The 27,871-nt window shown below is 51.4% G+C and overlaps 1 protein-coding gene and 1 pseudogene across 2 annotated transcripts in view; both read right to left on the reverse strand.

Annotated features, from left to right (window-relative positions):
• LOC311165919 (uncharacterized protein) overlaps positions 1 to 27,871 on the reverse strand; it is a 465,566-nt gene that overhangs the window by 64,124 nt on the left and 373,571 nt on the right. The gene's annotated exons all lie outside the window — the stretch shown is intronic.
• LOC311165912 (olfactory receptor 14J1-like) lies at positions 18,943 to 19,906 on the reverse strand (annotated as a pseudogene). The gene has a single exon. The product of its transcript is annotated as an olfactory receptor 14J1-like (transcript).

A 27,871-nucleotide genomic window follows, 5' to 3' on the forward strand; every position in this document is an offset into this window, starting at 1 on the left:
AATTGCTGGGTGTGTTCTCAGCTGAAGTTGGGAGGAATGGGGTTCCCTTGGAGGGCCCACCCTGTGGGGTGGCCAGAACTCTGTCCATGGGCTCTGACTCGTCACTGTCAGTGAAGGGACAGTTAAAGAAAACACAGGAATACAGTGATCACTTTGACAGGATTCCCTAAGATTTCCCTTCAGGAGAAACCAAACCCTGTTCTAGTTCTAGAGGCCACAGTGTGAGAGGATTTCTGTGCTTTCCCATCCCTGCCAGTGTCAGTAGAACTTGGGGTGCTGGAGCTGGTCGGTGTCAGTGTCACACCACTCTTGGCTGCAGGGCCACCATTTCGGGTCCTTTAGCCACAACCACAAGGAAGAGTTGGGGCCCAGAGAACATTTTCCCCCCAAGGAGTGCCTTGGCTTTCAGAAAGCAAAAGATTCTGGTTCCTCCTGTGCCCCATGTGTGCTGCCCCGTCCTGTGGAGTTTCCATAAATCAGCTGAATGGATTATTATCAGAAGCAGCAAATGATGCTGTTAAAATGTGCAATAGCACATCCTGTGAGCTCCAACAAACACAAATGGGGACTCCACAGAACCGCATGGCCTTGGATTATCTGCTTGCTGGGCAAGGAGGAGCCTGGGCTGCCATGGGACAGGAATGTTGCACTGCTCTCAGGGATGGGTTTGAAGGCCAACAGTCAGGAATCACCTTGACACAAAGAGCAGCAGAAGAGTGGCAGAAAGAAGAAAATTCTTCTTGGTGGGATTGGCTTCATGGCTGCCAAACTGGAGGCTGCTGTGAAATGCATTTGTGGCAGTGCCTGTCATCACTGCAGCGTGTGCACTTGGTGTGCTCTCTGACATTCCATGTTAGAGCTGTTGTGATGCTTTGTGCTGGGAAGTGGAGTATTGAGACTTGTCTGAAAAGAGACAGTCTCAAGAGAAGAGAGGCATTTGATAAATAGCAGAGAATAAGAACAGCTATTTAGGCATGTTTTAAAAAGAATGTGAATAGCTCAGAGTAATGAAATTAAACAGCAGTTAATTGAAGCACAAGAGGAGATGCCATTATGCCTAATATGTAAATCTAAACTGTGTGAAAGAATTGTTCTGAAGGTTGTAGTTCATTGTAGGTCTGAGGACCATCAAACTACGCAGGCCTCAAGGGCCCTGAGGCAAAGTTGTCCTCTAGGTATTATATTTGTATCCAGTCCTTGCAGAAGCATTATTAACAACATGATCAGTGTATGTGTTCCTTGATGAAACATGGATTTATCTTTCTGTATTTAGAAACCAGACCAGGCCCCATCTGGCCTTGTTTGGGGCTGAAGGATCAAAGTCAACTCCCTTGGTTCCTCCTTGAGCCCTGGCCAGGCTCTGGGAGAAAGCAATGAGGAGAATGAAACCAGATGTTCCCACAGTAGCAGTGATGTCAGCTTGTTTGTTTAGCAGTGTAAAAGCTGTGTCCTCTCCCAGCGGGCTTGGAGCCTCCTTGGCTGCAAAGGTGGAGGCACCTGCGGAATTCCCAGTGTCTGGGAGTGGCTCTGCAGTCCTTGGCTTCCCCAGCTGATGTGTGGATCTGGGTGATGGTGAAGCCTGAGGGGAACTGCTGATGGATCTTTCTTTAATCCCTGCAGGCAATCTTTGGTAGTAATGACTGGATGGATTGCTGAGCTTCTTTTGTAATTCTCTGCTAAAGATGATGTCCTTTGCTGAGCTTATCCTTTTGTAATTCTTTGCAGCTGTGCATGATATAAATGACACAATTCCTGAAGTTGGTGTCTGTGTCTTTGGTAGTGACCCTGCCCACTGGTGAAACAGGGCCCCCTCTTGCCTGAGTGTTACCTGGCAAGGCAAAACACCTCTCTCCAAAATTCCCCCTTCCTCCTTGTTCCCCCCCTTCATACAGTGACCATGATGTCCTATGGTCTGGGGTATCCCCGGGCTCAGCTGGGGTCACCTGTCCTGGCTGTGTCCCCTGCCAAGCTGCCCCGCAGCCCCAGCCCCTCCCCAGCGTGGCTGGACGAGGGGCAGGACAGGCCTTGGCTCTGCTGCAGCTCAGCAAGAACAAAACCATCTCTGCGTGCTCAGCCCTGTGCTCAGCACCGGCCCAGCAGTGTCTCAGTGCCAGTGTCTGTGCCCTCAGTGCCTGCCAGGGGTTTCCATGGCAACTGCCAGCACAGGTGACCCAGGTGTCACCCCCAGTGCCGGTTGCCATGGAAACAGTGCCCAGCACTGCCCCTTTCTGTCTGGCTGACCTGGCCTTTGGCCCTGGCAGTGGCGTTGGCTGCTGGTTCCTGGTGCCTGCCCGGCCAGCGCGGCACAGGGCAGGTGGCCATGGCACGAGCCCCCAGCAAGGGATCCCCTCTGGCTCTGGGCACTGACACCAGCCCTGAGCAAGGGGCCCAGGGCAGGTTTCCATGGCCACCAACCACCACAGCGGGTCCGGGCATTGGTTGCCATGGCACCAAACCAAGGAACGGGTCCCGTGGCCGTTGCCATGGCACCTGGTGGCACCAAGGAGTGTCACTGCAATTGTACCTGGAACAGCCCTGGCACCGCTTTGTCCTGAGGGTTGCCATGGCAGCCCAGGGCAGCAACAGCTCTGCAGGCAAGTGGCCATGGAACCTGGCTGCAGCAATGGCTCCTTGGGCTGGTTTCCAAGGAAACCTGAACTGATGGGGGTTGCCATGGCACCCAAACCCAGCAGTGGGGTCACTGCAGTGTCCATGGCAACAGTCCCTTGCAATGGCCCACTGCAGGTTGGGATGATGATCCACCCTCAGAGCTGGCCCAGGGCAGGTCTGGAGTGCTCTTGGTGGCACCTTGGGCTTGGCACACACTTGAGGAGGATGTCTGTTTGCAATGGGGAAACTCAGGAGTTTTAGATGGCTTCAAAAATCAAAGAAGGAAAATTCCTCTTTGGCTGTGTGCAGCCAGTTCTCCAAGCAAAGCAGGTCCCAGGTGAGTGAGGAGAGACACGATGGGCTTGGGGAATGTGGAGCAAGGTTGTCCACACTGGGTGAGAGGTCAAGGCACAGCTGCTCTGAGCAGGTGAGACCTCCTTAGGAGAGTCCCTGCATCAATATCAGTCACTGAATGCTGCAACTCACCTCTTGTGTAATAGGAGCAGCAATAAAAGACACTCTCTAAAATAGGATTCCATATCTCCTAGAAGCTCTTTGAGCTATTTCTCCATAACTGTCAAAGGAAACCCTCCTAATGAACTGCACTAGAGCAGAGGGAAATCAAGGCAGAGCCGTGGTTTGTCATAACTTGCTTGATCCTGATGAGCCTCACTGTGCATTTGGAGCTGAGCCCTTGAACCTCAGGCCCTGGGAGGAGATTGCACAAACCTTTCCAGGAATCAGAGTCAGAGGAAACAGTCAAAGTGTCTCAAGGCATTCATGGGTCCCATTGAGGTCTCTCTCCAACACAGGCTCCTCATGGACTCCTTGGAGGAGAGAATTGGTGGCCAGGATGGCACAAAAACCTCTCAGACACTCAGTGTGGAAAGGAAAATCCTTAAAGTATCCTAAACACCTTGAGTGTCTCAAAGCATTAATGAGCCTCAGGTGGGACTTGGGCTCGTTTGGTCCCTCAGGAGCTGGGCTGGGGGCTCCAGAGGTGGCTGTGGAGCATTGCCTGTGCTGTGCCAGGGACTGGCAGACACTGCTGGGCTGGGATAGAGGCTCTGGGGGGATTGGGGTTCCAGGGCAGGGCAGGGCTGAAATTACAGGGCAGGGCAAGGCAAGGCTGGACCTGCCCCTTCCTCTCCCCCACACATGAAATGTTTAGAGCCAACACTCTCCTCCTGTCTCTCACAACAGGCAATGTTAGAGGTGAAATTCCAATTTTGGCCATGGGCACTTGGACAAGAGGAACAATTTTTTCCCATAGGAAGGAAAGCATGGAGCCTTCCACAGTGTTTTGGGGATGGATGAGTCCTGACCCGCTTGAAACCATTGCCATCCAGACTTTTCCTGGCAATATTCCTTTGGGAACAATCCCTGGATATAAGGGAATTTGGAGATGACATCCCAATTCTCGCCATGGGTGCCTGGAGCAGTAGGACAGCTCTTTTCCATAGGAAGGAAAGCACAGAGCCCCAGTGTTTCAGCAGCAGATGAGAAGTGACCCTCAACATGCCAAGGTCAGCTGGACCAGTCAGGCAGTCCATGGGACCCAAACCAGCCAGACCTGTTCTGTGTTCCCTTGGTTTTATGGTACCCCATAGTGTCACAATGGTGCCTTGGATCCATGGGGCCCCTCAGTGTCATAAGGATGACTTGATTCCATGGGTTCCAGCAGTGTCACAATGGCCCCTTGATTACAGGAAGACCTGCAGTGTCACACTGGCCCCAAGGTTTGATGGGGTCCCACAATGTCCCAGTGGCCCCCAGGTGTCATAAGGGCCCACAGTGTCACAAAGGTCCCAAGGATTCCATGAGGCCTTGCAGTGTCACAATGGTCTCCATGGTTCCCCAGGCTCCACAATGTCACATGGCTCCTCTCGTCCATGAGACCTGCAATGTCACAATGGACCTTTGGACCCTGGGGGTTTGCTGTGTCACAATGGTCTCCTTTGGCTCCACAGTGTCACAGTGGACCACTGATGACATGAGGCCCTGCAATGTCACAATGGACCTTTGGTTCAATGCAGCCCTGCAGTGTCACAAAGGCCTCTTGGTTTCATGAGGCCCCACAATATCACAATGGTCCTCTTGGTTCTGTGGGGACCCCCAGGGTCACAATGGTCTCACTGGTTCCATGAGGCCACACAGTGTAACAATGCTTTGCTTATCCCATGGTTGCCTTCATAGTGTCACATTGGTCTCCATGATCCCATGAGTCACCTGAGTGTCACAATGGTCTCTGTGATTCCATGGTGCCGCTCAGTGTCACAATGGCCCCTTGGTTCCATGAGGCTGTGAAGTGTCGTAATGGTCTCTCCATGGTTCCATGAGGCCTTGCAATGTCACAATGGACCTTTGGTTCCATGGAGTCTCGCAGTGTCACAATGGCTCCTTGGTTCCATGACACCCCAAAGTGTCACAATGGTCTCCATGGTTCTATGAGGCCCCATGGTGTCACAATGAACCCTTGGTTAGATAGGGCCTCTCAGTGTCACAGTGATCCCTATATTCCATGGAGCCAAACAGCATCAGTACAGTCCCCTTGGTTTCATGACCCCAGCAATGTCACAGTGCTCTCCATGATTCCATGAGGCCCCACAGTGTCACAAGGGTCCCTTGGTCTCACAGGGCCCCACAGTGTCACAAGGCTCCCTTGGTTCCATGGCCCTGTGCTGCTGCATTTCCCCCTCCTTTTCTCAGGCCGCCCTGCCAGCTGAGAAATGCTCCTTGGGCCTCGGCCTCGGCCAACAGCCCCGGGCTCAGCTCCTCTGCCGCTCATCACAAACACTGTCGGCTCCAGGCACTGCTGCTGCCCAAACAGCTCCTGCCTCCTTTAGGAGCAGCCCTGGGAGCTGTTTCTGTTCCCTCCATGGCACAACATCCCTGTTCTCACCCTGCCAAAGAAAGCTGCTGATGCCAAGTGTGGCCAGGATGAGCCATTGCTGGGACTGAAGCCCCTCTGCAAACAGCGCTCCAAAAGGAGCCCTTGGAGCTCTCCTGGGCCAGCGACTCCCTCTGAGTGGGGCCTCTCCCAGCCGGGAACTCTCCCGTTTGCTGCACTCGGGGATCCCAAACAACCACAGAGCCTGGGCCGATCCCCCCACTCCTCCAGGCTCAACTCTTCACCTGCTGGGGAGATGCCAAAGCATCAGCAGTGAGCATTCCCTGCCCTCAGGGGAATTTCTCACAGGTGCCTTGCACTGACTCTTTGTGTCTGTGTGCACACAGGAGTGCACACAGAAATGGGGAAATGTGGCAGAAATGCTGCTCTCTGAGGGGTTTGAGTGCCCTGGATAGCTGAGTCAGTCAGGCCTGTAAGTGAGGTTAAATCACAAGGTCTAAGTGAAGTTAAATGCTGCTAAGAGCTGTTCTTTTTCTAAGTTGTTTAATATGTATTATAAGCGGAGTTAAATACTGTTAAATTATATTCCTCTTTTTAATTGCAAAGTCATACATTTTAAGTTAGGTTAAATACAGTTAATTGCTATCTTTTGCTAAATTGTGAAGTTGAAGGTATCATTAAAGGTTAAGGTATAAGTTAAGTCCTATGTTTGAGCTCTGTTAAGCTTTTAGGCCATATTCCTTTTATCCTTGCCCTCACTGTCCTTCTGTCACACACACACACACACAGGGACAGTTCTCAGCTCATTTCTGGTTTGATTGCCTGGATTCTGTTTGGTTTTGTTGTTGCTTTGTTTCCCTGTAGTGCCTGAAGTGTCCAGCCAGGAGCAGAGTGACTCTTGCCAAGGAACTTTGTGCTGCTGTCGCTTAACATTAAATCTGGTCTTTGCTGATCCCTTGCCAGGGATTTTTTTCAGCACTCTCAAGGCCTCGTTCATAACAGGGTGAAGGAGCCCTGGCCCAGGCTCTGGCCCTGGGGGACACGGGGACACTGCTGGGGGGTCCCTGTCCCCCTGTCCCACCCCCAGGGCCCCGGCCCACCGTCCCCGTGTCAGGCTCTGGGGTCAATCTCGTGGAACATTCTCTGGGGGAGGCTGCGGCGCTGGGGGTGGGGGGACCCGGGGGGACAGGGGACCCTGCTGTGCACGAGCAGGGTTGGACTGCTCTGGGGGAAACTGTGAGGGGGGACAGGGCAGAGTGACCTCCCCAGTGACCTCACACAGCCTCTGGGATGTCACACAGCCCCTGTGATGTCACACCGCACCCTGTGATATCATTCAGTAACTTGTGATGTCACACAGCCATCTCTGTGATGTCACAGTGCCAACACTGGGATGTCACTCTGTGATGTCATTCAGCTTTACAGTGATGTCACAGAAGACTCTGTGATGTCACAGAGTCACCCTGTGATGTCACAGTCTGCTCTGTGATGTCACAGCCTGCTCTATGATGTTACACAGCCACCCAGTGATTTCACAACCCACTCTCTGATGGCATACAGCCACCATCTATGATGGCAGAGTCTGCTCTATGGCCCCTCATTATACGCTATGTCACAGACAGCTGTGTAATGCCACAACCTCCTCAGTGATGCCACAAGACCCTCTCTGTGATACCATACGGCCACTCTGTGATGTCACAGAACACACTTTGACCTCACAGCCTGCTCTATGATGTCATAGAGCCATGCTATGTTGTCACAGCTTGTTATGTGATGTCACAGAATCCCCTCTATGATGCTATAGCTGCTCAGTGACCTCACAGAACAAACTCTGTGATGTCATAGCCCAATCTGTGACCTCACACAACCCACTCTGGGCTGTCACACAGCCCCTTTCTGATGTCACAGCTGCTCTGTGCCTCTATGACACAGCCACAGAGGTGCTGCTGTGACACAGCCCCCTCTGGGACATCCCACAGCCCCTGGCAGTGCTGAGCCCCTGTGAGCTCTGTCTGTGCCCTGCTGGTGTCCCTGAGGTGCCCTGGCAGTGCCCCAGCCCTGCTGGGCTGTGCACAGGAGCTGCTCCTGGCCAGAGCTGTCTCTCTGCAGCGCTGCCCTTGCCAGGAGCTGCCTCTGTGCCAGGAGCCCAGCCCAGCTCAGCAGCACAGACACACCACAAGGATTGTAATGACCCTCTGGGGCTTTGGTGCTGTTTGCATCAGACTCAGTCCCTCAGAGCGTGCTAAAAGACTTCTCAAGAACTCAAAGTGAGGTTGAAACACAGAACTTTTCTCGAAAGGTAATGAGTCCCATTGAAGGACAGGACTGAGAAAGTGTCCCCACGTTCCAGTTAGAGCAGAATACTGGTGGCACTGATGACAGCCAGGGACAAGCAAGAGAAAGGTGTCTCTGATGCTCAGCAAACCTGCGCTTCTGTCCCTGCAGGCTGTCGTCATCCCCCAGCTGCCCCAGCTGGCTGGCCCCTTCCTTTGCTGACAGCTCTGCCTCCTGCCTGCCTCTGCCTGCCCACACAAAGCCTTGGGCTGATCCAGGCTCCTTCTGGGGGACATGTTGCACCACAGCCCTGTCCTGGCAAGGAAATTCCTTTCTCTTTGCTGCCAGTCTGGGCCTCCGCAGCTGCCCTTGGTTTTAAATCTTTCTTTCTCTGGCTGTTCTCTAATATGTCAAATGGATCCACCATCTCTGAAACCACCCTTCAATCCCTCCCAGGGCTCTCCTCTGCTGTCCTCAGTCACCACCCCACTGAGTCCAGAGCTCCTGTGTCCCTATAGAGTGGTCAAGCGCCTGAGGCCAAGAGCACCTGGAAAAGAGGGACAGTTCTTTCCTACAGGAAGGAAACCACAGAACCCTGGGGTTTTGAAGGCAGATGAGAGGCAGTCACCAGAAACCAAGGCAAGCCAGACCTGTCTGTCCTTGCAGCTTTTGTCTGAAAGCAACCTTTGGATATATGGGGAGTTTTGGGGATGGAATTCCATTTCAGTCACAGGCTCCTGGACTGGAATGACAGTTCTCCATAGGAAGGAAAGGGAGGAGTCCCAGTGTTTCCAAGGCTGATTAGAGGCAGCCCCAAGGAGGCCAAGGCCAGCCAGACCTGTTGTCAGGGAGGAATCCTTGGATAAATTTGGGAGGCCAAACCCCACTTTTGTCTCTGGGCATCTGGACAAGAAGGACAGTTCTTTTCCATAGGAAGGAAAGTACAGATTCCCAGAGTTTCAAAGGCAGATGAGAGCTGGCCCCGAGGAAGCCAAGGGAATCTGGACAATCCTGGCAGCTTTTGTCTGGGAGCTATCCTTGGATAGAAGGAATTTCAGAGGCTGGTTCTCAATTTTGGCCATGGATGCCCAGACTTGAAAGACGATTTTTTTCCATGGGAAGAAAAGCACAGACCCCAGTGTTTTGAAAGCAGACGAGAGGTGGCCCCCAGGAGGACAAGGCCAGCACAGAGTTGTTTAATGTCATAGACTGAACTATGACATCACAGAGTTTGTTGTGACAGGTCGTGGAGCAGCTACACAATCATAGATGGGATTCTGTGACATCACAGAGCAGGCTGTGACATCATGGCATGGCTGTATTATATCATAGAGCAGGCTGTGAGGTCAAAGTGTGTGCTGTGCCATTTCAGAGTGGGAGTAAGACAACACAGAGAGAGCTTAGTGACATCACTGAGGGGGTTGTGACATCACAGATCTGGCTGTGATATCATATAATAGGGTATGTGGCCACAGAGCAAATCCTGCCATCATAAAGGGTGGCTCTGTGACATGAGAGAGTGGGTTGTGATAACACTGGGTGTCTGTGCAACATCATAGAGTTGGCTGTGACATCACAAAACAGACAGTGACATCACAGGGTTACTTTGTGACATCACTGATTCTTCTGTGACATCACAGTGCAGCTGCACGACATTCTAGGGTGACATCCGAGAGCTGGCTCTGTGACATCACAAGGGTGCTGTGTGACATCATAGGGGGCAGTGTGGCATCACAGATGGCTGTGTGGCATCACACATTTCTGTGTGACATCACAGGGGCTGTGTGACATCACAGGGCTTTTGTGAGGTCTCTGGGGAGGTCACTCTGCCCTGTCCCCCCTCACAGTTCCCCCCAGAGCAGTCCAACCCTGCTCATGCACAGCAGGGTCCCGTGTCCCCCCAGGTCCCCCCGCCCCCGGCGCCGCAGCCTCCCCCAGAGGATGTTCCACGAGATCGACCCCAGAGCCTGACACGGGGACAGGGGGACGGGGCCCTGGGGGTGGGACAGGGGGACAGGGACCCCCCAGCAGTGTCCCCGTGTCCCCCAGGGCCAGAGCCTGGGCAAGGGCTCCTTCACCCTGTTACGAATGAGGGCTTGAGAGTTCTGAAAAAATCCCCAGCAAGGGAGCAGCAAAAACCAGATTTAATATTAAGGGACAGCAGCACAAAGTTCCTTGGCAAGAGTCACTCTGCTCCTGACTGGACACTTCAGGCACACCAAGGAAACAAAGCAACAACGAAACCAAACCGAATCCAGGCAATCAAACCAGAAATGAAGTGAGAACTGTCCCTCTGTGTGTGTGTGTGTGTGTGACAAAAGGGCAGTGAGGGCAAGGATAAAAGGAATACAGACCAAAAGCTTAACAGGCCTCAAACTTAACAGGACTTAACAGATACCTTAACCTTTACTGATACATTAAACATCAAAGTTTAACGAAACAACAGCACTTAATAGTATTTAACCTAACTTATAAGCTATGACTTTGCAATTTAACAAAGGAATAACACTTAACAGTATTTAACTTAGCTTATAACTTATGTTAAAGGTAACAACTTAGCAATTAAAACAACTTTTAGCAGCATTTAACTTCATTTAGGCCTTGTGATTTAACCTTAACTACAGGCCTGAGTGACTCAGCTATCCAAGGCACTCCAACCCCTCAGAGAGCAGCATTTCTGCCACATTTCCCCAGCACAGGCACTCCTGTGTGCACACAGACACCAAGAGTCAGTGCAAGGCACCTGTGAGAAATTCCCCTGAGGGCAGGGAATGCTCACTGCTGATGCTTTGGCATCTCCCCAGCAGGTGAAGGGTTGAGCCTGGAGGAGTGGGGGGATCAGCCCAGGCTCTGTGGTTGTTTGGGATCCCCGAGTGCAGCAAACGGGAGAGTTCCCGGCTGGGAGAGGCCCCACTCAGAGGGAGTCGCTGGCCCAGGAGAGCTCCAAGGGCTCCTTTTGGAGCGCTGTTTGCAGGGCCCCACGAGAGGGGCTTCAGTCCCAGCAATGGTTCATCCTGGCCACACTTGGCATCAGCAGCTTTCTTTGGCAGGGTGAGAACAGGGATGTTGTGCCACGGAGGGAACAGAAACAGCTCCCAGGGCTGCTCCTAAAGGAAGCAGGAGATGTTTGGGCAGCAGCAGTGCCTGGAGCAGACAGTGTTTGTGATGAGCTGCAGAGGAGCTGAGCCCAGGGGCTGTTGGCCAAGGCCGAGGCCCAAGGAGCATTTCTCAGCTGGCAGGGCGGCCTGAGAAGGGGAGGGGGGAATGCAGCAGCACAGGGCCATGGAACCAAGGGAGCCTTGTGACACTGTGGGGCCCTGTGAGACCAAGGGACCCTTGTGACACTGTGGAATCATGGAGACACTCATGGAATCATGGAGAACACTGTGACATTGCTGGGCTCATGGAACCAAGGGGACTGTACTGACGCTGTGTGGCTCCATGGAATGTAGGGATCATTGTGACACTGAGAGGCCCCATCAAACCAAGGGTCCATTGTGACACCACGGGGCCTCATGGAACTGTGGAGACCATTGTGAAACTTTGGGGTGTCATGGAACCAAGGGGTCATTGTGATATTGCAAGGTCTCATGGAACAATGCAAAGACATTTAAGACACTTAACAGCCTCATGGAACCAAGGGGCCATTGTGACACTGAGGTGGACCATGGAATCACGGAAATGATTGTGACAGTTAGGGGACTCATGGAATCATGGAGACCATTGTGACACTATGAGGGCCCATAGAATAAGCAAAGCATTGTGACACTGTGAGGCCTCATGGAACCTTTGAGACCATTGTGACCGTGGGGATCCCCGCGGAATCAAGAGGACCATTGTGATATTGTGGGGACTTGAGGAACCAAGAGGCCTTTGTGACACTGCAGGGCTGCATGGAACCAAAGCTCCAGGGCAACACAGAATGGCCTCCTGTCATCAATGATCCATTGTGACACTGTGTAACCAAAGAAGATCATTCTGACACAGCAAACCCTCAGGGTCAAAATGTCCATTGTGACATTGCAGGGCTCACGGAACAGAGGAGTCACGTGACATTGGGGCCTGGGGAACCACAGAGACCATTGTGACACTGCAAGGTCTCATGGAATCATTGGGACCATTTTGACACTGATAGGCCTCATGGAATTGAGGGATCATTGTGACCCTATGGAGCCCCATAAAACCAAGGGAACACAGAACAGGTCTGGCTGGTTTGGCCTCCCACGGACTGCCTGACTGGTCCAGCTGACCTTGGCATGTTGAGGGTCTCTTCTCATCTGCTGCTGGAACACTGGGGCTTTGTGCTTTCCTTCCTATGGAAAAGAACTGTCCTTCTGCTCCAGGCACCCATGGCCAGATTTGGGGTTTCACCTCCAAATTTCCCTATATCCAGGGATTGTTCCCATAGGAAAATTGCCATGACAAGTCTGGCTGGCAATGGTTTCAAGTGGGTCAGGTCTCATCCATTCCCAAAACACTGGGGAAGGCTCCATGCTTTCCTTCCTATGGGAAAGAATTGTTCTTCTTGTCCAGGTGCCCATGGCCAGAATTGGAATTTCACCTCCAACATTGCCTGTTGTGAGAGACTGGAGGAGATTGTTGGCTCAAAATGTTTCAAGTGTGGGGGAGGAAGGGGCAGGTTCAGCCTTGCCCTGTCCTGGAACCCCAGCACTGCCCTGGTCTGGAACCCTAATTCCCCCAGAGCCTCTATCCCAGCCCAGCAGTGTCTGCCAGTCCCTGGCACAGCACAGGCAACGCTCCACAGCCACCTCTGGAGCCCCCAGCCCAGCTCCTGAGGGACCAAATGACCCCAAGTCCCACCTGGAGGAAGGAGCTCAGGAAGACCAAGGGATATTTAAGGCTGACCATGAGGCAAGCACACATCCTGACCCTGCCTCCTCTTGAACTTCTATCTGAACACCACTGAAAACCAGGAGTTGATAGCTGTGTGTGTGCTTCTTTAAATATTTTTGTCTTTCTCTCTTTCTGTGTCTTCTTCTGATTCCCTCCTCTTGCAAATTTTGGTTAACTTAAAAGTGAACTGGCTAAAAGTTTGTGAAGTTGAATAGGCCAAGTTAATGCTTTGAGAAGTGTTTTCTGTTGATTGGATATTGTATTAAGCCATTTGCCAAGTTCCTCTAATTTTCTCATGTTGCCAGTAAAGGCTGTTTGGTTGTTTTGAGGTCCTCAGAATCTCTTGTCAGTATTTATCTAGTACATCCAACTCAGAGGACACAAACAATTGTAATTCTTTTTAAATGTCTCGTTGACAGAGTTGTTTGGGGGATGGCAGTCAGGGCTTGTCTGTCATGCTTGGCCCAGCCCAGGCAGGGCTTTCTCAGCCACATTCCACACTCCATTTCCCAGCTGGAGCCACTTGTGCCTCTGAGTTGTGCTGCCCCAGCACCAGGGATGCTCTCCTTGTCTGCCCATTCCCCCACAGGCTCTGGGCAGGGATGGCCTCAGTGGGGGCTGCTGACATCCTCAGACACTTGGAGGCTGCTGCTGAATTTCACTGCTCCAGAGGCTTGTTCAGCCTTCAGGTCTTCAGTGCAGGAATTCAAGTGTACCCAGGGTTGATTAACATTCGGAACACCTTAACAAGCCAAGCCTCAGGGGATAATTTGATTTAAGTTTTCAAATAATTTGTGGTTAATTCAACAGATTATAGAAGTGTATTCAAACTGAATGTATTATATTTTAAAAGATAGTGAGAAAACATTTTTTACATCCTGTTTAGGTTTCTCATGTTAATTCATTGATATGTGAAATCTCCAATTGACACTGAATCTCAGTACCTCATCATGCAGATGCTATAGAGATGAAAATCAAGACCCTTCAAGGCTGACAATCAATCTGACTCTGTCCCTCCCCCCAGCCCACCATTTCCCCCATCCAAGCCCTGGCACTCAGAGCAGCCTTGTGCAAACCAGAGCTCCCTCCAGCCCAGGCTGCACCTGCAGCTTTCAGCTCCTTGGCTCCAACTCCCACCTGCTCTCCTGGGAGAAGGAGCTGCCTGGGACACAGAGGGATGTTCATTTCTTGTCAGCCAACAAAGCCAAGGGAAGGCACAGCTCCATGAAATGCAAAATTCATTCTTCTCCCTGGCTCTGCCTTGCACCTAATCCCCACAGCCTGTTCTGTTTCCTTCATCCCTCCTTTGCCAGGGACTTTCTGGGACAAGGGAGCTCTCCTCTGGCGATGGAGGGAGGTCAAAGTGCAGCCACTGCAGTGGAAACCACAACTTATCAGGTTTGTGTCCTTTGAGGGACCAGGAACTGGTGGGACTCAGAGGCACAGAAAGGTTTCTCTTCATGGCCAACGTAAAAAATGTGAACATGATAAAATTTAATAAACATCAAAACCCTTCCCTCAGCTCCTTGTGACATCCCAGCAACATCTGACATATCCACCACCCACAAGGGATTGCCATACAGGAAGGATTATAGACAAAGACATAAGAAGAGGTTTTGTAAAAGATAAAACTACAACTAAGATACTGACTAAGGAGTTATTTAAACTTCTGAAAGATTGGGCAACTCCCTGAAGCTGAAAGCATGAAGCCAGTCAAGGGAGACAAATTGCAAGGACCAGAGAACAGCTGCATGAGGAAGTCTGGGAGCAAAGGGAAGGACAAAGATCCAGCTGCTCTAAATGAAAGGATGTCCTTAGACATGGCCTTTTAAATAAAATAGCTGAAAACACATGAAGGAAGAGTGCCATAAAATATAAGACTGAATTTTGGTTGTTATGAACAAGAAAAAGGTTATCCATTTTCTTAGATTGCAAAGTTTACAACTAAAACCCAGAACTGCCAAGTGGGAGTCCTATTGAAAGTTTATAATTTCAAGTTGTTGTAATGTTCTCTTAAAAATGTACTTTTTGCTGCCTGTTCTCAGTGACTGCGGGGCCGCCCAGGAGAGGTGGGGCCCGACCCCCCACCTTCGGCGCGGTCCTGCCCGGGCCGGGGATGATGTGGAAGCGGCCCCTCCCCAGCGCGGGTCCCGGCGGGGCCGGGGGAGCCCCCGCGGGTGGTGTCAGCGGGGAGCAGCCCGTCCTGGGAGCGTCCCGGGAGCGGCGGGCTGCCCCCCGCCATGGGGCACAGGTACCAAGGGGGAGGGGGCACTCCGGGGGTGACAAGGGGGGGGAAGAGACTGGTCCCGAGTCCCTTCCCAGCAGGGACAGCTGCTGGGCGTAGCCTGCTGTCTCCGGAGTGCTGGCAGCCCCGACAGATTGATATGCTAATACGGTCGTTAACGTTGTATTGTGTCAAGATCACCTTGCCTAGGCGAAGTAAACTACTGTTTTTCAATGGGATGGGAGGGCAATATCAAGAGACATGTAGATGAATCCCAGACCCAAGGTGCAACGGGGTGAAAACCCCCAAACTCGTCTAATAAACCCCCAAAAACAACGAGCCAACTCAATTAAGAGTAGAGCGGGGTCTGGATATCAAGGACAGAGTTCTGAGCATGCAAGAATGCTGGAAGCCTTGGTCGCCCCTCACCCTAGCTGAAGAAGACCACAGCGCGAGTGAGGACCCCGGGACTGGCCAGCAGAAAGGGACGGGTATACCCTAGCACTCTTGTGAGGACGGGCCCCTCAGCTCTGCCCTGCAAGGGACAAAGCTGCTGCACTTTCCTCCTCCGCTGAGTCACCCTGGGAACAGCGACGGCAGAACCGCGGACCGGCCAAATGCCCCTATTCGGAGCTGATCACTTTTAATAAAGGCATCAAAAGGAGAACAGTCTCCTGCCCATTTATTACATTGGTGGCAAAGGTAGCGGAAAGGATCAGTATTTATTCTCCTGCCACCAGCAGTAGAATTCCAGTATATCCAGGAAATTCCTGTTCCTGGTGGGAAAACTTTGCCATTTCTCAAACGTACTTGAGTGACCCATGTAAAAAATATTTGCTTGCATATTATGAAAGGAACAGGTAAAAAAACCCGTGCCCCTTTACAGGCAGACATCAGCTCTGTGCCCATGAACAGGCAGTGCCACTTGTGCCCTGAGGTTCCCAGCTGGGATTGGATCTCTCCAAGAGCACATGAGGGAGAGCAGAGCACCTTGTGAGCTGCAGGTCCCTTACAGCCTCACAGGGCTCCTGTCCCATCAACATCTGCTCTGCTCCAGTCTGGAACATGGCCCAGCATGGTGCCAGGATCATCAGAGAACTGAGGTGCGTGTTGGAATTCAATGCCCTCCCCATTCCACAGCAGCCCTGCATTTCCCTGCTCCAGCCTTGGTCTCCAGCACAGCCATGGAGGCTCTTTGGGCTCTGGACTGTTCCTGCAGCCCCCAAGGGCAGCTGAGCTCTGCCTTTGGCACACTCAGCCCTGCCCAGCGCAGGCCATGCTCAGCAATTCCCTGTCTGTGCCTGGCCTTGCTGGCAGCCCCAGCAGCAGCTGCGTGGCCCCTTTGTGGCCCTTTGCTGGCCTAGCCATGGTGGCACAGCCCCTGTGCAGGCCCAGCCCAGGCCAGGAGCATTGCGGCTGGGAAGGGCCCCTGTGCCGTGGTGCCCACAGCAGCCTTGGGGCTCTGTGCCCCATGGCCTCCCTGCTGGGCAGCCTCTGCCAGCTCCTGCAGAGCCCGTGGCACCTGTGGGCCTGCACAGACAGCCCTGCCCCAGGCTCTGCCGGCGTCTGGACCAGCAGAGAGGCAGCCAGGGCTGGCCATGGCCAGGAACAGGCCCTGAGCCCCGCAGGAGGATGGAGCTGGGCCACAGCCAAACTCAGCCCAGGGCAAAGCTGGGCTCAGCAGCCAGGGCTGCCAAGGGCTGGGGACAGAGGCTGGCACTGACAAATGTCCTGGGCCCCCTCCCTGCTCTGTCCCTGCCCCCAAGGGCACAGAGCAGCCTCCTCTCTGGGGCACTTGCCTGTTTTCAGTGCTTTGCACAGGTGCTGGCCCTGCCCCACAAGGCCTGGCCTGAGTCCTGCCCCTGCATGCTCAGCCAGGCTGAGATGGACACTGATGGTGTCTGGGCCAGGCTCTCTGAGCCCTGCCCAGCTCCCTGCAAGCTCTCCCAGCTGCCTTGAGCTCTGGGCAACACCAAGAGCTTCTGGCCAGCCCAGCCCAGCCAGCTCTGGCCCCACAGCTCTGCTCAGGCCAGGCTGCTCTGGGCACTGGCTCCACGGCTTCAGCCCCTGGCAAGGGCACAGCAGCAGCTGCAGCTGCCACAGGACTCAGCCCCAGCCATGGGGGAAGGTGCTGGCCCAAGGCACAAGGAGGCTCCCTGTGTGCCCTGCTTCCCTCTGGCTGAGGCGCTGAGAGCTCTGCAGCCCCTGCTGCCATCTCATCTGGCCAGGGCAGCACAAGAGTCCCAGCCTTGGGGCCCTCCAGAGCTGCTCCTGCTCCAGGCCCAGGGCCCATCCCAGAGCTGGGGCAGCCACAGAGCTGTGCCCATTTCTGTTCATTGCTGCTCTGATGGGGATGGATCCCCAGGCACTTGGAGGTTGCAGATGAATTTTACTACCCCAGAGACCTCCTCTTTCTTGTGCTCTTCAGTTCAGGAATTCAATGAGAAAAGCTCATAAACATTTGTTTAAAAGACCTGAACAAGGAAAGCCCTTTATAATAATCTAAATTTTCAATTCTTCTGTGGTTAATTAGACATATTTCAGAAGTGTATTCAAGGTGAATATAGTGTATTGAAAACAATACAGAGAGAACTCTTTTGTCCTTTTTTGCTTTCCTGTTTATAGATTGATATCAGTAATGTCTAATATATATTGACAGCACCTTCTAATACAGTCTAAACAGATATGAAAATCAAGACCCATCATGGCTGACAATCAATAGCACTTTGTCCCCACCCCCTGCCCACCATTTCCCCCATCCAACCCCTGGCACTCCTATGGATCAGGAATGGTGTGGCCAGCAGGAGCAGGGCAGTGATTCTTCCCCTGTGCTCAGCACTGGTTGGGCAGCATCTCGAGTTATGTGTCCACTTGCAGGCTCCCCAATTTAGGAAGGACATGGAAGGGGTGGAGTGTGTCCAGAGAAGAGCAACAAGACTGCTGAGGGGTCTGGAACACAAGTCCAGTTCTCCAGCCCTTGCTGGCCCCAGGGGCTGATGGCATTTGTACTCCCTCAGGTTCATGTCCCCACAGCAACAGCATGGGGGTGCTCCTGACTGCTCTGTGCAATGCAAACAGGGGCTCCTGAGCCAGTGCTGCCGTGTCTGTGCCTGCAAGGATGGGGCACAGGTGTGAGCTGGGGGAGAGGCCAGGGCTTCAGAGGGGGGATGTTGTTGGCAGCTCCATGAGGATGCTTTGGGACGCTGCCCTGGGCTTTCCAGCACACTGGGATGGATCAGCCCCTGCTCTTCTGCTCCTTCCCATCTCCCCCAGGGCCCTTGCAGAGCACCAGCCATGCTGTTTGCCCCCAGCCTGCCCACGGCCACCCTGGGGCTGCTCACAGGGGTTTTCTGTGCTCAGCATTGGCCCGGGCATGTTCTTGAGAGAGCCTGGGCAAGGAGCCTGGAGCTCCCAGGGCCTGGCCTGAGGCATCAGCGCTGCCCCAGCAGTGCCCATGACCTGTCCCTGCTGCAGCTCTGGCACTGCCACCCCAGCACTGTGCCCAGCCCCAAGAGTACTCAGGCCCTACAGCAACACCAGGGCCACCAGGGCAGTGGGGCAGGGCCATAGCAGCAGCGCTGGCAACACCAAGTGCTGCTGCTGGGCACAGCTGCTGTGCCAGCACTGATCTGCCCCCAGCTCTGCTCACAGACATTGCTGCTGCAGCTCCAGAGAAGGAGCTCTGTGGGACCTCTGTGATGAGGTCCCACAGAGGACCTCTGTGGGACCCATTCGTGCCTTGGGTTTTCCTCTGACTTTTACTACTGGAAAGATATCTACAATTTTCTCTCAGGCCCTGTGGTTCAAGGGCTCAGCTCCAAATGCACCACAGGGCTAAGCATCAAGCAAATCCTGACAATCCTGACCAAGTAAAGGGCATCTTGGCAGAAAACTCTGATGGGGATCCTTTAGTTCCTTAAAAGCCACTAAGAGCACAGTCCCTCATTGACACAGTCTGTGGCCACAAAGAAGGTGGAGAGAAGCAAAATGAGAAATGGCACAAAGAATGACATTTCTTTGTGGAAAATATTAAAAAGTAAAACAAGGAAAAGAACCTCCAAAACGAAGCCAACAAGAAGTATCAAAGATGACTTTTATTATAAGTGATTTGCAGAATTTGGCCAGCAGCTTAATGCTCCTGAAACCATCCAGTGATCAGCCTCCACACTGCAGCCTTGAGCTCCTGGTTCCTCAGGCTGTAGATGAGGGGGTTAAGGGCTGGAGGCACCACCGAGTATAGAACTGACAGGGCCAGATCCAGGGATGGGGAGGAGATGGAGGGGGGCTTCAGGTGAGCAAATGTGCCAATGCTGACAAACAGGCAGAGCACAGCCAGGTGAGGGAGGCAGGTGGAAAAGGCTTTGTGCCGTCCCTGCTCAGAGGGGATCCTCAGCACAGCCCTGAAGATCTGCACATAGGAGAAAACAATGAACACAAAACAACACAATAATAAACTGCTAGTAACCACAAGAAGCCCAAGTTCCCTTAGATAGGATTTGGAGCAGGAGAGCTTGAGGATCTGTGGGATTTCACAGAAGAACTGGCCCAGGGCATTGCCATGGCACAGGGGCAGGGAAAATGTATTGGCTGTGTGCATGAGAGCATTGAGAAAGCCACTGGCCCATGCTGCTGCTGCCATGTGGGCACAGGCTCTGCTGCCCAGGAGGGTCCCATAGTGCAGGGGTTTGCAGATGGACACGTAGCGGTCGTAGCACATGACGGTCAGAAGACAGTACTCTGTCAGAGCACAGAAAACAAAAAAAAAGAGCTGTGCAGCACATCCTGTGTAGGAGATGTTTCTGATGTCCCAGAGGGAATTGTGCATGGCTTTGGGGACAGTGGTGCAGATGGAGCCCAGGTCAGTGAGGGCAAGGTTGAGCAGGAAGAAAAACATGGGAGTGTGCAGGTGGTGGCCACACACTATGGTGCTGATGATGAGGCCGTTGCCCAGGAGGGCAGCCAGCGAGATGCCCAGCAAGAGGCAGAAGTGCAGGAGCTGCAGCTGCCGTGTGTCTGCCAATGCCAGCAGGAGGAAGTGGCTGGAGGAGCTGCTGTTGGACATTTGCTGTGGCTGCACATGGGGACCTGTTCATGAAGAAAGGACAGTGACAAGTCAGGAGAGGCTGCTCTGAGCCAAACCTGGGCCATTCCCTGCAGACTGTTCTGCTGGGACTCACCCAGCATTTTTCCTGCTCTGGGAAAACCTTCACCCAGGTCTCTGCCTGAGCTCCAGTTATGCTGGCTGAGTGTGCCAGGAGCAGCCAGGCCTGTGCCTGGAGGCTCATGAGGAGCCATCCCTGCCCCACTGCCCTGGGTTTGTGGCCATGAGGCAGAGGGACAAGGCTGGATATTCAGGATTTGTCAGGGGAATCACTCCTTATGCAGACAGGCTTGGTAGCATCTACAGACCCAGTTCTATAAGACAAGTATGGCAGGAGTTAGTTCTAGGAATTGTTTTCTTATCACCACATCATTCCTCTCTCTCTGAGGTCAGAAATCCCCAGCATTTCTGCTGCACTCAGAGTTTCCACTGAGAGATGTGAGAGGCAAAGGATTCCCTGTAGGTGAGGGAAGGTGGGGGGCTGGATGGGCTTGTTCCCAACTGCCCTGGCTCTGCACCTTTGGCTGCAATCAGAGCACAATCACACTCCTGGGTCACCCTGGGATACTCCACGAGGCTGGAACTCCAAGAGATCCAGGCACAGATTTGCACCCAGGAGGGCAGCTCAGAGTTTGGAAGGGCACAGCAAGGAGATCCCTGGCTGTGCCCATGATGGGATCTCAGGGAGGGGGCTCAGCTCATTCCCCTTTCCCATGGATGGCTTTGCCCACAGCCCCACAGGTGCCAGGGAAGCTTGGACACCCCATTCCCATGGACAGCCCTGCCTGGCAGGAATGCCAAGGGCAGTGCCTGACTCAGCTGCTGCAAATGCCAGAGCCTCCCTGGGAGCAGCAGATAACAGTGACAATAACAACAGGGAAGTGCAGAAACAAAAGAAGATGTGGTGCTGTGCTTGAGAGGGCAGGGCAGAGACAGCCGGGCACACAGGACAGTGTTCCCATGCCCAGCTGTGCCCGGCACCTCCCACACCAACAGTGCCCTCCTGCCCCCTGCACTGCTCTCTTCAGCCCCCTCTCCTTCCCTCAGCATCTCCCTGGGCCTGGACATTCCCTCCTGAGAGGAGCCTTGTCCCTGACAGTGCTCACAGAGCCCATCCCACCCTGTGTGCCCTGGCCCTGGCCCTACAGAAACCTGCAAGGCCCTGGCTGGGGCAGACTCTGTGTGCAGGTGGGCAAGGACAGCTCAGGAGAGCCCTGCTGGGCCCTGCAAAGCTGATGCTGCTGCTGTGCAGGGCTGAGGAGTGGCTGAGGCCCTTTGGGAGGCTCCCAGCAGAGAGACTGAGCACCCAAAGTTGCACTTCTGGAGTCTCTGTAAATGTTCAAACATTCCCTTGGATGATCCTCTGTGTCCCTTTCAACTCAGAATGTTCTGACATGTTGGGATTGCAATTCCTGTTCTGCTTCTCTCATCCCCCTGTTGCTTATAATCCTAAAGAAAAAAACCCTGCAACAGTGTTAGAACAGTAAAGGAAAAAACATTAATTGAAAGCTTCCAGGTGTCCCAGTGGGGATGGGGCACACCCAGCCCCTAATTTCAACATTTTATTAAGGTTGATAAATTAGGATATTTAACAGAAACATCCAATAGGAGATTCAGTTGCCCCAGTTACACACCCCTGGATCAACCCATTGGAGTAGGTCCAAGGGCTTCTTTGCCTTCACTTTTTGTTGTGACTGCTCACATTTTGGTCAATAAAAAAAAATGTTCTGGTACGTTCTCTTCCTGATAATAAGACTATTTGATAATAAGACTGATAATAAGACAGTATTTCAGGAATGCATTTAGACAGTGTCCTGGTTTGAAAAGGAAGTGAGTTTTTTGGGAGACAGACCATGAGACACAGTCAGCTTATTGTTCTAAAATCTAAGAGAAAGGTTAGGAAACGTACTAGACCTAATTAAGGATTATAGATATGGAAGTAAATAATAGTAGTTTAATGGAGTTTTTATAAATAGTTTAATAGAGTTAAGTAAGGATTATGGTTTTATAACTATATAATAGTAATTTACAGACCTGTGAATTTATAAAAATGTATAAAAATCAAAAATCTTTTTGTCATCACCCCAACTCTCCCATCCTTCTCCAAGTAGGAAATTGAATACAGTTTCAGGAAAGCTCCTGCTCTTTCCAGCAATGCCAGACTTACCTTCTTTGGGAACTGTCCTCTGGAGCTGTGCCCAGGCTGGTCTGGAGCTGGGAGCAGCCCTGCCCCACCCAGCCCCTCTCAGCAGCAGCACCTGCCCTGCTCAGGGCAGCTCCTTCTCCCCCACAGCTTCTCCCCATCACTGGGAGCAGCTCCCCCGGCTGAGAGCTGTCCCTGGCAGGCAGCAGAGTCCCTGCCCCAGCACAGCGCCCTGGGCTCCAGGACCCTGCTCTGCAGGACAGCCCTGGGCACCCCTGGCTGCAGCCCCGGCTGCTCAGCCCTGCAGCAGAGCCTGGCAACAGGAGCTGCCTTGGGCTGTGCCTGGGCTGGGGCAGCAGGGAAAGCCAGCCCTGCCCTAGGGCCACAGCCCTGCCCTGGAGCAGCTCTGAGAGTCCTCCTGAAAGGACCTCAAAGCTGTGGGATGTGCCAGCTCCAGGAGATCCCGGCAGGAACTGCAGCTTTTCTTCCTACAGCCAGGGAATGACTGCTTCAAAACCTGGGATGATTTCTGCTCTGGTGAGCCCTGAGTGAGCTCTGCTCTGTGCTCCCAGCCCAGGCTGAGTTTAATCCCTCTGTGCCTCTGTGCTGTGCCCGGGGTGGCTGCAGGCACTGCCCCAGCCCTGCTGGGCTGTGCACAGGAGCTGCTCCTGGCCAGAGCTGTCTCTCTGCAGCGCTGCGCTTGCCAGGAGCTGCCTCTTGCCAGAAGCCTCTGTGCAGGTTTTTCAAAGGACTTTGGGTTTTGCTTTTGACTTAGAGTCTCTGAGAGGTTTGTGCAATCATGGCCTCCAATGATCTGCTGTAATTAGTCCCTGGAGAGGCTTTGTTAGTAACAACACTCCGTGGGGCTCATTAATGCTTCAGGGTACTTCAGTTCTTTTAAGGTACTTGGTGTTTCCCTTTTGATACAGACTCTGTGAGAGGTTTGTGCAATCATGGCCCCAATTATCTGCTTTAATGAATCCCTTGAGAGCTTTGTACTGACACTCAGTGGGGCTCATTAATACTTTGAGATACTCTAGGTTTTTAAGGTACTTTGGAATTTCCTTTTTGCACTGAATCTCTGAGAAGTCTTTGTGCCATCCTGGCCTGTAGTTCTCTCCTACAAGGAGTCCATGAGGAGTCTGTGTTGGGGATGGACCTCAGTGGGACCCATTCATGCCTTGAGAACCTTTGGGTGTTTCCTCTGACTTTGACTCCTGGAAAGGTTTGTGCAATCTCCTCTCAGGTCCTGAGGTTCAAGGGCTCAGCTCCAAATGCACCACAGGGCTCATTAGGATCAAGCAAGTTCTGAGAAACCATAGCTCTGCCTTGATTTTCCTCTGTTCTAGTGCAGTTCATCAGAAATGTTTCTGTAGTGGTTTTGGTTTGCCAATTTGAGATTTCTTGGAGAATGCAGCAATTATTGTGGTGGGTCTAGTATTGGCTAATTTCCAGTGTACTCATTAGAATATCCTTACTCATTTCCTGCTGTGAGATAGGATTAGGAGAAAGGCAATGTAGGCTAAAAGCTTTTAAAAGGTATAAAAGGTACAAAGAAAAGTTTATTAAAAATAAATAAAAGAAAGAGTGATAAGGATCAGAACAAAACTTTCAGAACACTTCTCTGTCATGGTGAGGGAAGTCTTGGGACTCTTAATGTAAGAATCAGCAAGCTCCGACTTTATTGATAAGCACCAGACTTTTATACACAACATGTAATAAGCTCATGCATAATCTGTAAACTAAACAATCTATTGGTTATACTACAATATCAGCTCTTCCTCATTCTTGAGAAATTAGATTTCTACTTCTCACATCTCATCCTCATTACTGTTATCGTACTACTGCTATGGTCAAGGACACAATGTTTTTGCAGGTGCAAGGAACTCAGATAAGCTGGCTTTGGTACTTTCCCAGTTTTGGGTCTGCTAATGAGAGAAGGTCAAAGTGACCTCTACCCTTTAACCATTCCCCTACAATTCCCCTGTTTTCTTTTTGCACAAGCAAGGTTTGATTAAATGCAGCAGATATCATCCTTTGCACCATATTTTGCAAGCATATACAAAAACAAGGCAAAATTAACACTACTAACAAATCTATAATGCCTACTATAATACCAACCTTAGCAATAGCACATAGCCAGGAGCCCAGGCCTAAAGATTTGAGCCATCCATCAATACCAAGGCCCGATTCTACCTGTAAGTTTCCAGTCAACCTCCACAACTCAGAGAGCTGGGAGGGGATGGACTGAGAATGGTCAGAAAGGTTCATACAACACATGCCTTCAAATTCTTCACAAACATGGCCCTGTGCAAGCAAAAGAAAATCAATGGCAGCTCTATTTTGAAGCGTTGCATGGCAAATAGAATCAACATCAAGCAAAAGGCTAGAAAGTGCCATAGAAGTAGCATTGGTTTGCTTCGCACGCCAGCATCCCAACTTATTTAGGGTGGCATGGGAACCTACGGCTGACACCCCTGGAGCTAGAAAGGATGAGGCAAATATGACCCCTGGGGACCAGAATTTTACATCATCTTTACAGTCAGCAGTAAATGCATGGGCCATTCTTTTACTTCTATAATGACAGCGGCTCATATTCAATATCATGGAGGCCTTTGGTGTAAGTAGAGACAGCCGTCCAATTGTACATGGCCCCCCTGGCAGCATAGATGGGATACCAGGCCAGGCACGGTCTCCACATACTAAGAAGTAGCCTGCTGGCAATTGAATAGGGTCATTTGATGAGATTGACACTTTGTAGCATAATTGCACCAGGCAGTTGCATTATGGTATTTGTTTCATAGAGAAAGAAATATTTTTAAATGAAATTAGTACATTTAATGGTAGGCTTCACTCAGCAAACTACTTGGTGCAAAGCAAAAACATGTGCTCAGAAGCCTCAGACTGATAGTGATTCTTGCTTTAGTGTTTTTTGTTTGTTTTTTACCCCTTTGATGGAAAGGTACATTTGTAAAAAAGTCATTTGTTACAATTCCACTTATCATCGAGCTACCTGCCACTGTTGCCTCATATGCTGATACAGATATCACATATAGGCCTTATAGTATTCATCTGCAAAATAGTCTTTAATAGTCTTTAAACTTTTCTCTCTCTCCTTTTTTTTTATATATTTGCATTTATTTATTTATACAAAATGAAAATACGAAAATATGTACAAAATTTTCTTAGAAACCACAGATTAAGTTCTCCATCAGAAAACTACCACTTTTGTGGTACATATCACTTTTTTTTTTTGTGCAATCCCCGAATTTTATTTTCATTTTTATGTTTCCGAGCAAAAATATTCCAAGTTGCATGTTGACCAAATACTTTTGGCTTTTGGAAAACAGGATTGCTTCTCTGGAGATTCTGTTCCCGGCCACTGATTGTCCTTATGGCTCAAAACAACACTCCGAACCAGATGCGGCCAGGGGGCCCCTGCCCCTGACTGGAGATAATTCTGTGGAACAAGGCACTTCAGGTGGCTGACCACCACACAGACTGTGCAGAGAGGGGAAGAAAGATGAAGGTTCACTGCCATCCTCTCCTGGAAACAGCTTTTTTCTGATAAATGCAGCGATCAGCTTTTCCTCAGACTCATCTGCCTGTTCATCAGTTCTAAAATATGCACCTAGTATCTTCTCTAAATCAAAATCTACTGGCAAAGACAGTACTGTCTGACAAGCAGCATTGCTTTTCCTTTTCCAAGGCTGAAAGTTCAGCTGTCGAATCTGGGAAATGTCACTTACAGCTATGTATGGAGTTGATGTAAACTGAGAAACTTGTTTGCCTCCATGTTCAGTCCAAGAAGAAGGAACTATCAGGTTTTTTGGGAAAAACTCCTCAATAGCTTTTTGCCTTCGGTCTTCCACCTCCTTGTCAATTCCAGCATGGCTCAAATACACTGCTTGGAGTTGAATGTCTTCCGAGCCTATCTCCACAGGATTCGTCCAAGTAAGCTGATCAATGGACCATTCAACTATTCCTGGTGTAGATGAGGATGCCGTTGGCTTAAGGGACAAAGGACTCAAAACCATCAGCTCCTGAAGAGTGTAAAAATCACTGGGAGCATCAAAAGAATTCAGGATTATGGGTGATCCTGGAGTTATTGGCGTTAACTCCATGTCATCTTCTTCTGTGTCAGTCATAGCAGCCAGCTATACACCGGGTCCTCTGTTTTCCATCAGGAAAGTCCATGCAATGGCAGTCTATGAAGGGAGATCTGTGGTAAGATGTCCCAATTGTGCCAACACGTTGCGGCCCAGCAAGGCGTGGACACCCTCAGGGAGTGGTATTACAGAAACTGCAGAGGTGACAGTCTTTCCCGCTATAAGAATATTCAGCAGAGGGGATTTCCGTGCAAGTGAGTCCTCCTACTCCTGCCACGGTAGCATCTGCTGCATGGGTGGGCCACTGAGGTGGCCATTTCTGCGTCCCTATGATGCTGACGTCTGCACCGGTGTCCAGGAGCGCAATCAGAGTGATGGTGTGACCTCGATACTGAACGTCAATATGTTTTTTAGGACGATGCTTTAAGTCCACTGCTAACAAAGCCATTGTTCCTGTAGCCAAAACTACCCTCACCACGTTGCTGCTTGTCCAGTGGTAAAGTTCCTCCCATTAGCTGAGGCAAAGGAATCAATTGGGCAATTCGTGATCCAGCCGGGATGAACAACGGTGGGAATAACGTTTGTGCCATTATTTGTATTTCTCCTGTATAATCAGCATCAATAAGTCCAACAAGAATAGTAAGTCCCACCATGCTGGCAGACGAGCGTCCAATCAATAAAGCCCCCACTGATTGTGCACCTGCTGTAACAGGGCCTTTAATACACTGCGGCTTGCAGTCTATTAAGGTACAGTCTATTGAGGTTGCCAAGTCCAAGCCGAGGCTTCCGCTGGTTGCAGGGCAAAGGGAAGAGGCACTTGCACTGGGAAGGCGCTCGGGTCCTGGGCAGCTACTTGTGTTGACGTGGGGCGACCCGTCCCACTCGGCGTCCTGTCTCCCGAGACGCGACTGCAGGGTGACTCTGTGTGTGTCGGACTGGCAGTGCTGGCACAAGAACCAGTTCATATAGCCAGCGATTCTAAAGCAGAGTCGTGATGGTCCTTTTCTCTGAGGCCGATTTACGGACACTTGCAAGGTAGCAAGGGCAGCTGACACCTAATTCTGCATCGCCTATGCCTGTCCCTTTAACTACTTAATAGTGCTCTTTGCATATATTCAGGGACCCCTGCTGTCTGAATAGCATTCGCCACTCTGTCAAGAAACAACCCAAATGGCTCTTCTCTACATTGTTTAATTCCCATGTATGATGGAATACCCCCTGGGGATTTTACCCTGTCGAGCCCCACCCGGGCCGACCGCATAGCTTCCCTTAGCTTCTCGGGCCTGATTAATGCTTGCGCCTACCCCCCGCTGCAAGCGGCGGCGTGGAGGGAGCGGGGGGGAGAGGTATCCCCCGCGGCAGCAGAGATGCAGAGGGAGCGGGGGGGAGAAGTACCAGCCGGCGTGGAAGGAGCTGGGGGAGAGGTATATGACGCAGCAGCTGAGACACCTGAGCAACCTTTTGCTCAGCCTGATGTTGTTTTACTGCATTAGCAGCTATCCACTACGTTTTAAAAAACTTTTTTACAGTTTTACAATCATCTAAAATTATCTCTAAACCTACGCCACTCCATATGCAAGCAATCCCGGAAGTTCTTTCGCTAGATCTATACCCTGTAATTCCCGCTTATATAAAAAGCATTTAAAAAGATTATAAGTTGCTTGTCTCTCTATTACCTTTTAATCTAATCGTCAGTGCTGTTGCA

This window comes from Fringilla coelebs (assembly GCF_963513975.1).
Source record: "Fringilla coelebs genome assembly, contig: SCAFFOLD_33, whole genome shotgun sequence".
NCBI lineage: Eukaryota > Metazoa > Chordata > Aves > Passeriformes > Fringillidae > Fringilla > Fringilla coelebs.